This window comes from Vicugna pacos, chromosome 34 (assembly GCF_048564905.1).
Source record: "Vicugna pacos chromosome 34, VicPac4, whole genome shotgun sequence".
NCBI lineage: Eukaryota > Metazoa > Chordata > Mammalia > Artiodactyla > Camelidae > Vicugna > Vicugna pacos.
In genome coordinates, this window is record NC_133020.1 from 3,997,050 (window position 1) to 4,012,589 (window position 15,540).

Below are 15,540 nucleotides of genomic sequence, written 5' to 3' on the forward strand. Positions count from 1 at the left end.
TGAATATCTTACATCTTTAATGGCACAGTGAGGTGAAAACTTACTGAATTACCAATGCAGTAATTGGAACATTTTCTTCTCCCTGAATATATACTCATATACCAATTATAACCCTCACCATTGGTTATTTAAAATTTATTTTGCTTTATGAACCACGTGGAATGAAAAGCAATCATGCTGTAATATGGTACCGTGTGATGTGATAACGCCTGCTACCATTACAATTTCAACAAACTTGAACTGGTATTCAAATGAGGAGCGTGACTCCAAAAGGAAATCGTTTCATAACAGCATTCAGTGTTCTCAATTAACACAGGAAAGATTAATGGCTTTTTTTTTTTTACCCCTTTGGTGGTCTCTGTTAAGGAGGAAAAAACATTAGTTGCCATTTGATTTTCCACTCAATTGCATTTACCAACTGGCAAACAGACCAGCTGGGAAAGTTCCTCCCTCCAATAGCTGGATTGATGATGGGTGTGGCCCCGGCATGTTACCACTGCTGATTCTCCATGATCTGAATGGTCCACAGGCAGCAACTCTCACCAAGGGGTCTCGAGACTCTGAGACTAAACTAGCAGGAAATCCATCAACTATAAATAATTTTAGAGGATTTTCCCCTTCTCTTCTATTTGTCTTAACCCTTCAACTAGGCATCTCTTTATCCTTTGAGACCATCCCAAGTTGATGTCTGATTAACCACTTCCCCGCAGGGAGCAAGCTGCATGTTAAAATGGATTTGGTGCTTCCCAGTAAGCTGCCGAATCAGCTGAAGAAGGAGTGAAATGAAAATGTTAGGAATACTAGCCTGAAAAAAAAGGTGATGACTGCTATAGGCTGGAAGAATTATGATCTGTCAGACTCTTCTTTTGCAAGGAACAGCTTAGCCATACACCAACATCAGGAGTCTGAACATGGCCTGGAATTCTCTGAGGATGTTATTCATAAAGCACAGTTAATCAAACTCAGACCTCTCTTCAAACCCTCACTGTACAAGCCAAACTTACTGCCAGCAGAAGGAAGCTGCCAGACCAGAGAAGGTAAGCTAAAATCTGTGTGCCCTGGCTTCAGAACTAGGAGGTCTCAATTCATTAAAAAAAAAAAAAGTTTTTGTATGTTTGTGTGTTTTCACATTAATCAAATAGTTAGCTTTCTATCCATACAATCAGAGCTTTGTACTTATCCAAGGATGTTTGACTATATAAGAAGATATTTTTATTTATTTTAATTTAATTTACCAAAGAGGGGGAAAAAAAAATCTCTCCTCTGTCTCCTTCACTCTTTAGAGGAATTCAGAAAGGACAAGTATGAGCCAAAATCACTTCTGGCTAGAGTCCATGGTTACCAAGCTGAAAGAGCAGGCAGTTTTCTGGGTAAATGGTCTTGTCTCAAATGCCAGACGCCTGCTAAAAGTATCAGAGCCTCCCCTAAGCTTTCTGTGCCTCGCCTGCCATCACAAACACAAATGGTGGATCTTTCAACAGAGATGCTGGCATCTTCTTCACCGATTTCACCCTTGGGTTCTAAGAAAAATGGTTTCCTTTATTCTCGGTATAAGGAAATCTCTATACCCAAGGCAGAGTCACTTGATTTCAGTAGTTTCGTGCCAGCTCATAGTGACAGGAGACTCTAAAACGTTGTCATGATCTTGCCATTGAAGGGAAAGAAGAAACATAAGGAGATTTGGCGTCTATCAGTTTGTACAATGCCTCTGCATGTTCTCGTGCCCACTCTTTGCTGTCTTGGTTGGTTAGTTGGTTGGTTGGTTGGTTGGTTCATTCTTTTTTACCCTCTGAATTCAAGGACAAATTTGTCCAAGGTCCTTGAAGGTGAACTTGAAGTAAAAGCATAAACAGGTAAGCTCAGGATTCTCCTTCCACAGGGAAGAAATGAAGTGGCCAGGTGGAGATCCTGAGCTCCGTCTTTGAGTCACAGATCTGGGCTTGCTCTTAACTCTGCTCTGTATCCGTGGTTCTTCATCTGTAAAATGCAGATGAAAATTTGTGTTTCAAAGCATTGAACTTTTTATTTTTTAATCAACAGGCTAATTTTAGGGCAGTTTTAGCTTTACCAAAAAAAAAAAAAAAAAAAGAAGAAGAAAAAAGGAAAAACAATGAGCAAGAGGTACAGAGAGTTCCTAGAGACTCCCTCCCTCCCTCCCCTGCCCTCAGTTTCCCATTGTTACTATCTTGCACTGGTGCTGTGGGTTGTTGAATTTTAAACTGCATGTTATGTAAAAGCATGGCATTTCAAATGAAAGTTGCTTAGAAAAACATAAATTATTAAGACTGTAATTCAAGACCCTCTCAATTATTAACATATAATGCTGTCCTTTCTGTGATGGCATTTCATGGGTTACTCTTATCAAAAATCTCTCCAAACCCCTACCAGACCACCACACAGTTTGTGAAATGTCACCTGTGAAGATTTATTTCTTTAGATGTAAGCTCTGTTTCTCTAGTAACATCTCTTTGAAATGCAAATAGCCCTAAGGGAGAGAAAAGAATAGAACAATAATAGATAGCTTTATTGTTGATTAACAAAAGACACTATTCTCATCCAGACTCTAGAAAGACACTGACCATTAGTTGTTTTAATAAGAATGATAAAGAAAAGGACCCAGGTTCTTCAGGAGACCTTGCTCAAGACAAGGACTGGAGTGGTCTTACATGGTTCAGTGACCTCAGCAGGTGGAGTTATGGTACAGGAAAGAAGAAGAAAGGCAAGTTAGTTCTGAAAGAAGGGAGTCTTGACTTAGAGTCTTTCTTCAAGACAGAATCAACCTCTGAGCAGAGTGGCAAGGGATAGCCAATCTGGCTCCATTGGAGTTTGGACAGTGGGATGTTCTCACAGACTTGACCTGGAACAGAGAACAATAGGACAAGCTGGAAGAGCTTCAAAATAGTGCATGGTTACAGGAAAAGTGAAGGTTGAGAGGAATGAACATGTTGGTGTTCAGAAGTGCCATGGAAGCAAGCTTAACATGAATGTTAGACTAAACAGATTTTAGAGCTGAGTCACTGATGAATTCAATTGTAGCTGGCTGTAATCGAAGAGAAAAAGTAGAAATCTGGGTGCCAGAAGGCTCACCCCAAGCCAGACCTGACTTCTGAACTGTCCAGGTAGTGCCTACCCATCCCAGCATGACTTCCCAGGTCAGGTCCTACCAAACTACCTCACCTACAAATCGCTCTTTGTTCTTCACCAATCCTGGACCCAAACCTAAAAAGCAGATGTGAAGGTGGGAAATTGGTCCTAGGTGTGCAGCCACCTGGGATACAAACAACGGACCTCAAACAGGATGGTGGGTGACAAAACTTCAGATCTAAACTTAGGTGATTGATCCACAGGAAAGTCACTAAAGCTGGATGGTAACTCTCTCTCAGACTCACAGATCATCTCATTAAGTTCAGTATTAGTGATATATGTGTTTTTAGCTGTAGGGTTTACAAAAAGCTTCCGGTGCCCCCACTCCATCGTTGGCCCTGATGATGGGAACATTGTGCACACAGCGTCAGTGGGAGCTGGAAAGGCAGCATCCAACTCACAGGGCCCAGTTTCCAAGTCTTAACGCAAATGCCCCATTGAGATGACAGTTTCTTTGCCAATGTCCCTTTTTACTCCAAAAAATAAATTCTGCTTTGTCTTTTAACCTTTCATTTTGACTTTTCACCTCTTCTACCACCTGAGATTCTTATATATTCTTCGTCGTGATACTTCTTTTTCTTTATCATTTTTCCAGGAGCCATCAAACCCCTTCTATTACACTCAAGATGCGAAGGGAGGGCACTACCCAGTAACAGAAGAGGAGCATCTCGTCATGGGTTGCTCACCTGCAAATTAGGAGGATGGGGCAACACTGAGTGCTGGCATTTACAGGCCTTTTAAGCACTTTTTAGGTGGTAGCTAGATGTGTACTCACAACCACACTGGGTGGTACCATTATCTACACTAAACAACAAAGAAATGCTTGACCAGCAGCCATGCAGCTGGATAAGCGATCAAGCCACAACGTGAAGGGTAGTCCAACTTCTTACCCACTTTGTTACACTGTGTCCACCGGGCAAAGGAGACAATGGTTGGGGATACATCATAGTCCCTCATGAAATAGTTAAGAGTATGATCAACGCATTCATGGAAATAACTAAGTAATCGCTGGCATGTGGTGCGAGCATCAAGAATACAATGAAGTTGAGAAGCAGCTGGGGTTCCCACGGAAGGCCCCCCTTGTTCCTCTTTTCCTGAGATGTGTGGTTAAGCCTGCCGAGGTTAAAACCTCTGCTCTCCGATCTCCCACCCTCTCCTAGCCCTGCCTTGGCGAGGTGAACCTATTCCTCTGTCAACACGGTTCTTAACAATGGCTGCTTAATCACTGGATCCAGAGATTTTTGCCTTTCAGCCTCAGTCATCTGACCAGCTGAGTCACTGCTCCTGCATGAGGACTGGGCCTCTCTGAAGTTGCCTTGCTGCCTCCCTTCTCGAGCAGCCAAATGCCAGATTCTAATGTCAGCCGAGCTGTGTCACCCGCACAAGCTACTTAAATGCTGTGTCAGTTTCCACATCTGTAAAATGGGGATGGTGTTAGTACTATGACGTTTATATGAGCCAATACACATAACATCCTTTGAGTAGTCCTGGCACATTAAGAAGATTTGCTCATTCAATAATACTTTTTATTAATACTCTCTTATTATTATGTCCTATTTATTATTCTTTTTTCTAAGTGGTGGTTCACTCTGCTGTTTGCCTTCCATGTATCAGAGATCTAGGCAGAGGTTTAAATCAGAAGTCCTAAGTTATAGTTAAAATTAAAACTTCTTATATCAGCATTTCTAATTGATGTATAGTCAATTTACAATGTGTTGATTTCTGGTGTACAGCATAATATTTCAGTCATCCACGAACATACATGTATTCCTTTCCATATTCCTTTTTGTTATAGGTTACTATGAGATATTGAATATAGTTCCCTGTGCTCTACAGCAGAAACTTGTTTTTTTATCTATTTTATATATAGTAGTCAGTCCCTGCAAATCTCAAGCTCCCAATTTATCCCCTCCCACCCCGTTTCCCCCCTGATAACCATAGTTTATTTTCTATGTCGGTGAGTCTGTTTCTGTTTTGTGAATACATTCATTTGTGTCATTTTTTATACCAGCATTTTAAATCTTCCAAAATCCAGTCCTGGTTTTCTCTTCCAGGCTTTTTCTTATCACTCGTCTGCTCTCTGAAGTTGTTTGAAATGTTTGCGTCTCCTAACATGGATTCACGGTCCTCCCTAGTCCTGTAACACCCTCAGTAAAACAATACACCCCTCTGATAAGTTAACGTTGGAAAGGAAATTTTCAGAGCGTGGAGGGGTGGGCTAACCAAGGGGTCCTGATTCTGTCACTCCATATTTCACCTTCGATTGGCCTCTGCATCCCCTCTGCCACTTGTCATACTGATCTGCATAGGTTACTGTCTCCTGTATTTAATATGTGAGCAATGTGCTAGGGACGTCTGCCATTAGCTGCCCTGCCCTCAGCCTCTTCTGCCAGCAGTGGCCCTTCTCACCACCCTCTTGAAGAAGGGAGTGGATTGTTCGGTATCAGTGCCATCCTCAGCTGTACTGAAGTCTGAGGCAAAAAGGAAAATGTGTGCTCTTACTCACACTTCCCAAAACACCCTCCACAGGTTAAGCCCAGTGGGTTAATAAACGCTTTACAACCAAACACAACCGCACATAAATCTCTGCATCTTGCAATCTGTTCACATTGTCACTGTCACCCCTCCTGATGGGGAAGGAAAAGGCCTCCGGGCCCAGGACCCCACTACGGGCTGATTGAACATAACTCTCTCTCCCTGCACGGTAACAGAATCGCAAAACAAGTAGGCGGCTCCAACCTGTCTTTATGTCAAATGTTAATATTTTGTTCCTCGTGGATTTTTGCACTAATTCTGCTTTTTAAATGTTGTACTAAATATTTTTATTTAATTTTTAATTTTTTATTGAAGTGCAGTCAGTTACAGTGTGTCAAATTTCTGGTGCACAGCATAATGTTTTGCTCACACATATACATACATATATTCATTTTCATATTATTTTCATTAGAGGTTAGTAAACTATAATGTAAATGTTAAATTTGTATCTATCTTGATTCTTGACATCTTTGGCACCCCACTACGTTACGTCCCCAAGGGGAGTGCCTCAGTCCCTTCACCCCAATGCTGGCCTTGCACGAGATCAGGGTCTCCACCCCGGCTGAGCGGGCTTCCTACGGCCATCCGACCCCGGGACAGTCCTTAGGTGAGATCTGGACTTGGTGATCCTATCTGCCATTAGGGAAACTGCTGTGGAAAACAGTCCAGAAAATGCTTCAGCAATCAAACCAGCTTCACGTGTAGGGTGACATCATCCTTTCCTCCACCTCGCTCCCGAGCTTCCTGTGTGACCAGGACAGCCTCTGTGGAAGGGAGGACCGGGGGAGGGAGTGGGAAGGGGAGTTCCCAGCAGGGTCTGGAAGGGCAGGGAGCTGGGAACTCCGGCTGGAAGTCGACTGTGGAAAGACAGTAAGAAAACGTAAACCTTGTAATGGGGCGGGGGGTGGGTGTTGGCGAGGAGGGGTGGTGGTAATTATATCTGTTTGTTTGTTTGTTTAGTAGAGGCACTGGGCTCGAGCCCAGGACCCCACGCCTGCTAAGCACACACTCTACCACTGAGCTGTACCCTCGCCTCTTCAGTGTGGGGTTTTGTGCAACTTGTTCTTCCTTCTCCAATCTTCTTCGGTTTGCCCTTCATTTTATACTAAATTCCCTTCATTGTAAAGCACAGTGCCACCCACCAGGGCCCTGACTTTTTGACAAACTTTGCCTGACTACCGAGATGCTTGATAATTTCCTCCTTTCGTGCTCCCTGTTTGTCCCACCGATGGGCTGTTTCTCCTCCACCAGGGTCCCTCACGTTTCAGTCCCCTTGGGTATCTCCTAAGCTCCCAGCCAGACAGGATCAGTTCTTAGAGTTGGTCTCGGGTGTCAGAAATTTGAAACTAATTCAGTGACCTTCTTCACCAAAGAATATAACCACACCAACCACCCACAAATCACCAACAAAGAAATGCCGTTTCTTTGAATGACCACAAATTTTAATAGATGAAAATGGTAGTAAGTGATAATTGACATCAATTTAAGAACATTCGCCCTGGGCAATTTGTATAGTCCTGCTGACATTAACAAGAGAATATTTTTGTTTCTCAGCCTTTTTCCTCTGGTGCCAGGAAAAAGGCTCCCTTCCTTATAATCAGAAACTCGGCTTATCTCCTGGGAACCAGACCTTCTCCTGGGCTGGACCTGAATCTCCCACAACCTTAAACACATAAAGAAGTTTTAACACTGCAGGAAGGAAATATTCGCTCCTAGCAAGACGGTGGAAATTTCATGTAGGCCAGTTTTTGGAACCTTCCCTCAAGAGCTATGAAACCCAGAAACCTTTATTTACTCTTGCAACACACTTTTCAATTGTATGACTGATCTCACAAAATAAAGCATAAGCTCCTTCTTTGAAGGACTATGTTTTAAATGACTTCCATTCCCCAAAGTGTCCAGCACAAGTCACTACATATATAAGGAACTCTGTGAGGAGTAACAGATCAGGCAATCTCGAGCATGGTTTCATCAGTCAACATTTATCACACCCTTGTTTGGGCCAGGCAAAGGGCAACAGATCAATTAGCTGAAGTCCCTGCTAGTCCTCAGGGCCTTGGAAGAAAGAGGAAAAGAAAGGGGGTCAGGGCTGATCTCTGCAGAATCAGGACCGCCCTGCAGCGGTGCATGGAAGAGGGGAGGCATCTGAGCTGTGCGAAACACGCTTAGTTTACGAGGATGTCCATTCAAGAGATTCTATCAGACAGAATCCTGAAGGACCACATCGTTCAGGTGGGTGAACCGTTGGCTACTGTCCAGGAAAAAAATGCTGACGGTCTCAGATTCACTAGGGCAGTTCTGCATCGTACATACCACACGGATATCCTGGACCCGCAGAATGAGGAGCTGCTTTGCTGATGGTAAGCTGGATGGACAGAGTAGAGGGAAAAGGAAAAATGAATCAAGAGTTGAAAATTAGGAGTCAGAAACGTGAGGAGGCTCTGATGAATAGAAGGCTGACTTGGAGATTATTTTAGAAATCTGGCCCATCTGCAGTGGCATCCTCCTTATAAGGGCTTTTCTAGACTAGTCTCGGGGAAGTTAATTAAATTCCTCAAAGTCACACAAAGAAAACTGTAGAACTGGATTTTGGAATCTATGTAGTCCATGGGATGGGTTTTGGAGCCTGCTTTTAAATCAGTGCACATACTGCTCCAAATACAACTTTTTTTTTATTATTTCCTCCACCAAAATCACTATATTTTAATTACTTTTAAGCTTTTCCAATACTCTGGTGTTCTGGCAGTGCCTGTGTTGCTTTTGTCACTATTTTAATTTCCCTTACCTTTCCTTACCTTGACTGGAGTAGCTCACAGGACAGTGGAATTATTTTTCTCTTCTAAATCCTGAAAGATCAAACACATTTGACATTGTCAGAGGGGTAAGTCGTTGCAACAGTCAGGCAGTTCCAGAAGCCCAAGTAATTTTAAACCTGTTTACCTGGAAGTATCAATATATCCAAACATGATACTTGATATTTGTAATATGCAGTCTTGATGACAACAGCCTTTCACTGGACTTTGTGGTTCAATAGCATTTATTTCATTAGTAAAGTGACATAAAAATTTACTTTCTCGTGATCCCACACTTAGATGCTAAGCTCAAATGGACCACCCTTTATGTTTAAATGCACTGATTATTTTTGCTAGGAAGGGATGGATTTTCATTTCATAGATGTTTCCAACAAAATATAGTCCTTATTTCTCCTCTGGAAATCTGTGTGGATATAGATTTGTCTGTTTGAGAAAGAAATATTGATATGAACATGATAAGCCTGAAAACTCAAAACCCTGCACCCAAAAATAAGTCTCACAGGCAGGTGGTGTTAAGGTTGACACAAAGACAGCAGTCAAGATGCTAGAGACTGAACGCGTCCCCATAAAAGTCACATGTTGAAATCTGAACCCCCGATGGGATGGTATTAACAGGTGGGGCCTTTGGGAGGTGATTAGGTTCTGAGGGTGGAGCCCTCCTGAATGAGATTAGTGTCCTTATAAAAGAGACCCCGGAGAATTCCCTTACCCCTCCTACCTTGTGAGGACACAGTGGGAAGACCACTCCTGTGAAGCAGAGAGAGATCTCTTACCAGACACAGATCTGCCTGCGTCTTTAACTTCCCAGCTTCCAGAACAGTGAGAAATCAATTTCTGGTTTTTATAAGCCACCCGGTCTACAGTATTCAGTTACAGCAGACTGAATGGACTAAGACACAGGACTTTCCCAGGGAAGAATTTTCACCCCACCAGTAACTCTGAAAAATGCTCTCAACAATGGCCTAAGACAGAGAACAGAAAGCAGAAAAGTTCATTTCCTGGCCGTTGTGAGCTGAACCATTCAATGGAACTGTCTGTGAAAGTCGCGATGTTTTATATCCTCTGCTGTTCAGGAGAGTTGCCGCCAACCAGGTGTGGCTACTGAGCATTAGAAATGTGGCTGATGGGACTGAGGAACCGACTTTTTAATCTTTATTCCCATTTAAATAGCCACATAAGGCTAGTGCTGCCACACTAACCAGCAGCCGTAGAATTCAGCAAAGATGCTCTTACATCCTTAGCTTCCTGTGCTTAAGGAAAGAGCAAAAAGAAATTCTTGGACGGGAATAGTCTGAGTGTAGACTGGGAGAGACCACGTTCCCAGTCCTGATTTCCAGTTGTGTTCATTGTACGCTTTTCAGGTTCAGTTTGCTGACCAATAAAATTCAATACAAACGACACTCCGCTGTGACTGTGAGAGGCAGCCTGGGACGGTGAGCAGAATGTTTGACAGGGGGCCGCGGGTCTGGAATTTAGTCTGGGGGTTCTGTGACCTGAACAGGCCCTTGTCTCTCTGAACTCCAGTTTTCTTATCTGCAGAATGAACCGGTTGAACCCAGCAAATGCTCAGGCATCACCTGGCCACAATGTTTTACATTCCTATCCATTCGACAAGAGATTATTGAATCATTTTTTTAAAAATCAGTGTTATTGCTTCCTAGAGATAAAACTAAAAATCGTAGGAATCTGATTTAAGATAAAGCTTTAAGAAAGTGCCAGAAATGCTTTGGATTTTCTGCAGGGAAGGTTTAGTGACAGTGGCTCAAATGCGTGCTTTCCTAGGCGAATACACGTGGACGGTGAAGGATGTCTGTATCCAGATAGCTACATCACTCACTCCCAGAAGTTCCATTTGCTTTATACATAGAACAACGACATCAGATCTGCCAAATTGTCTCAGCACCGGGCTTTGCTCAGTAGACACAGGATGGTTAGCCATCCTCTAGCGACAGGCCTCTAAGTCAAATTTGCACAAATTTACAAGCAAGGGTTTGCAAGGGCTAATCAGATAATTATACCTCAGGCAACCAATTTGCGTGGCAAATGAGGCAGAGTTTTATTTTATTTGCTTTACATTCCAGCCTTGGGAAAATGAGGTAGCACGTAAAAGCTCAACTTGTGCGGTATTTTGTTTGTAATTACTTGTGTTTGCTAAAGTAGGTTATGAGTTTATAAGGATCATGTTGTGGTCCGTGATGTGCAGGGTGAAATGATCTCACACTGAAGCCACCAGCGGCGTCCTGTACCATCCAGAACTATTTTTCTCCATACCCCTCCCCCAATATAAATGATCCTAAGCTTCTTTTTAAAAAAAAGACAAGAAAGTCCATCTCTAGCCTCTGAGGCTTATTATTATATTTTCAGATGTGTGGTTTGTAACATAAAAAAAGTATGTAAGCCAGTCTACATCTAATATTTTAATGAAGAGATGACCAGTTGAAACTTTAAATGTTCAACATTTTTCTTCCTGCCTTTGAGCAAACTCTATATAGTTCTAACGGGCTCCTGAAATATGAGGTAACCACCAGAAATAGCTGCTTTATTTCAAAAGCTCACTGTTAAGGTGCTTTTGCTAATCTGACATCAGGGAAAACGCAAGTTCAAATTTCATGCTTTGGAAAGCAGTAAAATTCACCACCTGGAAATCCAGCGGCACCAGCACATTGATACTCCAAGCGGGTGTGTCAGCCTGATAGCAACGTGGCAGAAGTCGTCCAGTGGTTCTGGAAGGAAGGCTCGGGTCCCTTCCTCGGGTCCCTGCCAGCGGGGTGGCAGCTTCCTGGAGGGCCTTTGCTGTTGGAGTTCTAGCCGGACAGGTCACGGGCTTTTACTGCCTCGCAAAGAAAGACCTATTACTTATGCCTGGGATGGGAATAGGTGAGTTAAACTGACCGCTTCAAATCATCGCCTTCAAATAAAAGAACGAAAAAGAACAGGCCCCACACAGGTTTAGGGGCTCAAAAACCCTAGGGGGCATTTCTATAAATTTTTTTTTTTTTTTACCATTTTTGATTCTTTTTTTTTTTTTTGGCTCAGGTCTGGATCATGAAAAGAAATGCGATCCACTGCTAGGGAGACTGTTCATGGCGACTCCAGCCGTACGTCAGTAGTCCCTCTGGTTCAGATCACACTGGAATGATTTCTGGACTTCCAATTATTTCATAATTGCCAACCACTCATGCTATTCTGAGAAAACCCCCCAAGCGTTTGATGTAGTCCTTAGTTAGGAAATTAAAAAAAAAGTATGAAGAGACAGGGTAGGAGCATGAACTCATTAATTCCCTGAGCTTCCACCGAGTACCTAACATGGTGGACTGCATGAGTGTTTCCCGTTTTTCACTCTGTTCTGTCTGCATGCCAAATTTGCCATGTGGCTCTGAAGTTTCTGCCACCAGATGTGGTGTCTGTTTTGCCATTCTGGGAATGCTGAACTTGATCACGTGACCTGCTTTGGCCAATACAATGCTAATGGACGCGATATAATCAAGTGTTTGAAATACGCGCATGCAGATGGGTTTACTCTCTTACGCTCCAGACTCTGCCTTGGGGACGCTTTCTTCTGATTAGTGGCTGTCCCTTCAACCTGGATTCTGGGAACAGATCTGACCCACGGCAAGAAGCCAAGCCAACTGGACCCACAGCTGAGCTTAGCCGAAATCTTCTGACCCACGGTTAACCTCAGAACCTCGCTCTGGAATATAAATGCTAAGTTTTGTGTGATGGTGAGGTTTAGTGTAGTTGGTTACAGAGCATTTTTACAACAAACTGGTTGATGACAAAGGTACTTTTTACATGCTAGGCATCGTCCTGGATCCCGGGGACCTCAAGATGAATTAGAGAGAGCTCCTGACCTTGAGAGACTCAAGGTCTAACAGAGGAGACATTGTCATCAACTGCACAGCACAGTTAGTGCTGTGAGAGGTCTGAACCAGGTATTCTGGGAAAAAAGAAACAAATTGAAGAAAAAGATGGGTGGCCACCAAAATAGAGTTTCACCGCATTGAGTTCATACCAGTCCCTTTTTCAGCTTTAGAGGTATTTCCTGAGAACCCTGATCTTTTTACATAACTAATCAAATTCTAGCTCCTGCTGGTTAATAATTTTGTTTGTTTAAAAGTGTATGTTTTAAAATATGCTCATTTTTTTCTCCTCTCTACACACATGGGCTCCCAAATGACAGCTGATTCAAGGCTCAACTTTGGCTAAACCTCTAACATGAATTGAATTCGATTCCATTTTTCAGCAGTATGAGAAGGGAGTCTTTCTACCCACCGAAGAAAATATCCAAATGATCTGAGGATGGGGAACGAGATATGTTCTTTCCCCACGTGTAAATTCAGGTTGTGTAGAAACGCAAGACTGGGACACCGAGGAGGCATTTTCACACCTGCACGTTCCTCCCTACCATTTGGGACATCCAACCTGAATCCCACCACTTGTTTTCATTAAAGCAGAAGGTCCTAGCCTTTTTTTTTTTTTTTCTGCAGAGGAATTGCTTTGGATTGCTCCCAAAGACATGAAATTCCTGAGACAACAAACAAGGAGGTGAGGGGGAGGAGAATAGATGTGTGTTTTGTTTTATAATGCAGGTACTGGGGATTGAGCCCAGGACTTCGCCGTGCTAAGCATGCGCTGTACCACTGAGCTACACCCTCCCCCTAGAATGGATGCTGAAGTTATTGATCTCACCTGGGGAGAGGCTTGTGTTCCGTGCCTGTCTTTTCAATGCGGGGCATGGTCGCATCTGCCCCCACTATGCCCTAGCGAGTAAAGCTACCTAGGCATTGTATTCAAAAATTGTAACTATTCCTCTGGGTTTGAAAACGCTGGAGGAACGCTGGAGGATTTGTGCTATAACCAGGATCAGCACAGACTCAGCATGAGTGCTCTTACCCCACACTTCCAAGCCCTTGGCAAACACCAACAACCAGCCATGGAACTCTTTCCTGTTGAAGCTTTCAAATTCTTCTAAAAATAATGTTGTGAAAAGCCACCCTAGTTTGCAGCTAAAGGATGTGAAGCCAAACAACCTAGGCCCAAAGTTGCGTCTACTACTTCCTAGAGGGGTTATTTGGGAAAATTAATCTTTCTCTGTACCTTGATTTCCTCATCCATCAATTACACACAGCAATGACACCTATTGCATAGACTTGCTGTGAAGAGGAAATGAGGTGACGCGTGTACGTTGCTTAGAAAAGGTCCCTGCACATAGAAAGAGTGAAATGATTGGTAGCTGTTTCTGTTATTCCCCGTCTTCTAGACTAAGCACGTTCTAGCTGTTCCACTTGATGACCTTGCATTAGGACATCCTCATCAGGGATGCCTGAACTTAAAGAAGAAACTTAGACCCTTAGTCCACTCCCTTATCCAGCTCCCTCTGCCCTTGACCCATCACACCTTGTAGACTAGGAAACAAGCTCAGAGAGGTTAAGTGATTTTCTCAGAGTTAACGACAAAGCCAGGACTAGAACTGGGTTATCGTGACTCCAAATACAGTGCAACTTCCATGGAACTAAGCCGAGGTAAACCGCTTTGAGGTGGGGGGTAGCAATCAAGTTTGTAGAAGGCTTTGTGCACCCTATCGCAGAGAATCACCTCCAAAGTGTACAGAAGGAGGTCAAGCTACCTAGAACCATAATTATGACTTCCCAACAGTGCTGTCCTTTCTTTGGTCACACTAGCCAATGGAAGGACATTGGGAAGAAAAGTAGAAGCAACTCTTTCCTAGGGTTTAACTTCTCTTTTGCAGAGAAATCTCTGGCGTTGGACCCTAAGCCATTGTTTATTCATAGCAGTCTTGCAAGGGATTTAATACTTCTGCCTCCTCAGATGATAGTTAATATTCCAGCAGGGGCTAGATTTTACTGAGGGTGTTGACTTAGCTCTGCAGGGGGCATGGGAGCATGGTGTCCTTTTCCAGCTCCACTAAATCCACTCTACTTTACACAATGCAAAAGCTCCCCTCCACCCTCAACACACACACACACACACACACACACACACACACATCTAACAAAGACAAGCCTCTCTCTTCCTCATGGCAAATCTGTTAGGTAGATGAAGATTATATTCCCTTTTGTCGGTGAGAAAACTGGAATTTAGAGAGTTTTTGAGGATTTCTGAGAATGAGGACTCCCATCCAATCTTTTATCTCCAAATGCTTCGCTTGTTGGTAATAATGGCTGTGCTTGCCATTCTGGTATGGGTACCCCCCTCTCAGTGTCCATGGCAGCTACTTGGTGCCAAGGCAATGCAATTGATACCAAAAACTCTACATTTTTTTCTCCTCCCCAAAGAAGAGAGCTCAAGAAAAACTCATGTTCAACAAGTGATTTAAAACAGATAACATACAGGTTCCTTTCTCAACTCCAGGCTGGCGTGGTGTTACCCTCAGCCTCCACCCACAGATCTGAGTGCTCTTGGGAGAGGTCAAGTGATGACATTCGGTTCTGTACTTCCAAGCATCGGCACACATGGTGGGGGGCCTTCACGATGACTCGCTCTGAAGTCCTGGGTGGCCCGTTTGAGCTGTTCTTTCCCTGACGCCCCATCAGGCCACCTTGAGCCAGCGTGCATTCCCGTTGTCAACGGTTGGCTGGAAACCTGCGCTGCTGGAACCCTCACACTGGAGGGAAAAATGTTAAGAGAAGCAAGGAAAATGGGAACCTAAATGGTTCTGTTACCCAGAAGGGAAATGGAGAAACTCCAGTTCTTGTCTTACCCAAAAAATAAAAATACAGATGGGAAACAGAGAGCGTTGTGTAATGAAAGATTTTAAAGGATTTATTTAGGGCAGGAAAGGTACACCTCCAAGAACGTGAGGCAGGCTGACCCCAGGGGAGATAGCAGTCCGCTGTCTCTCTCACACCCTCACTTAGAGGTGGTTTGATTGATTGATGGCTCTTGCCCCTGGAACGCTTAGTCATGGTTACATGACTTAGTCCCTACCCATGGTGCACACAGAAAACCCGTGCTGGGGTGCGGGTGCTTAACTGCAATGTTAATCATACTACAGTGGATCATGTCCGGTTTAGTCCTCTTTGCTACC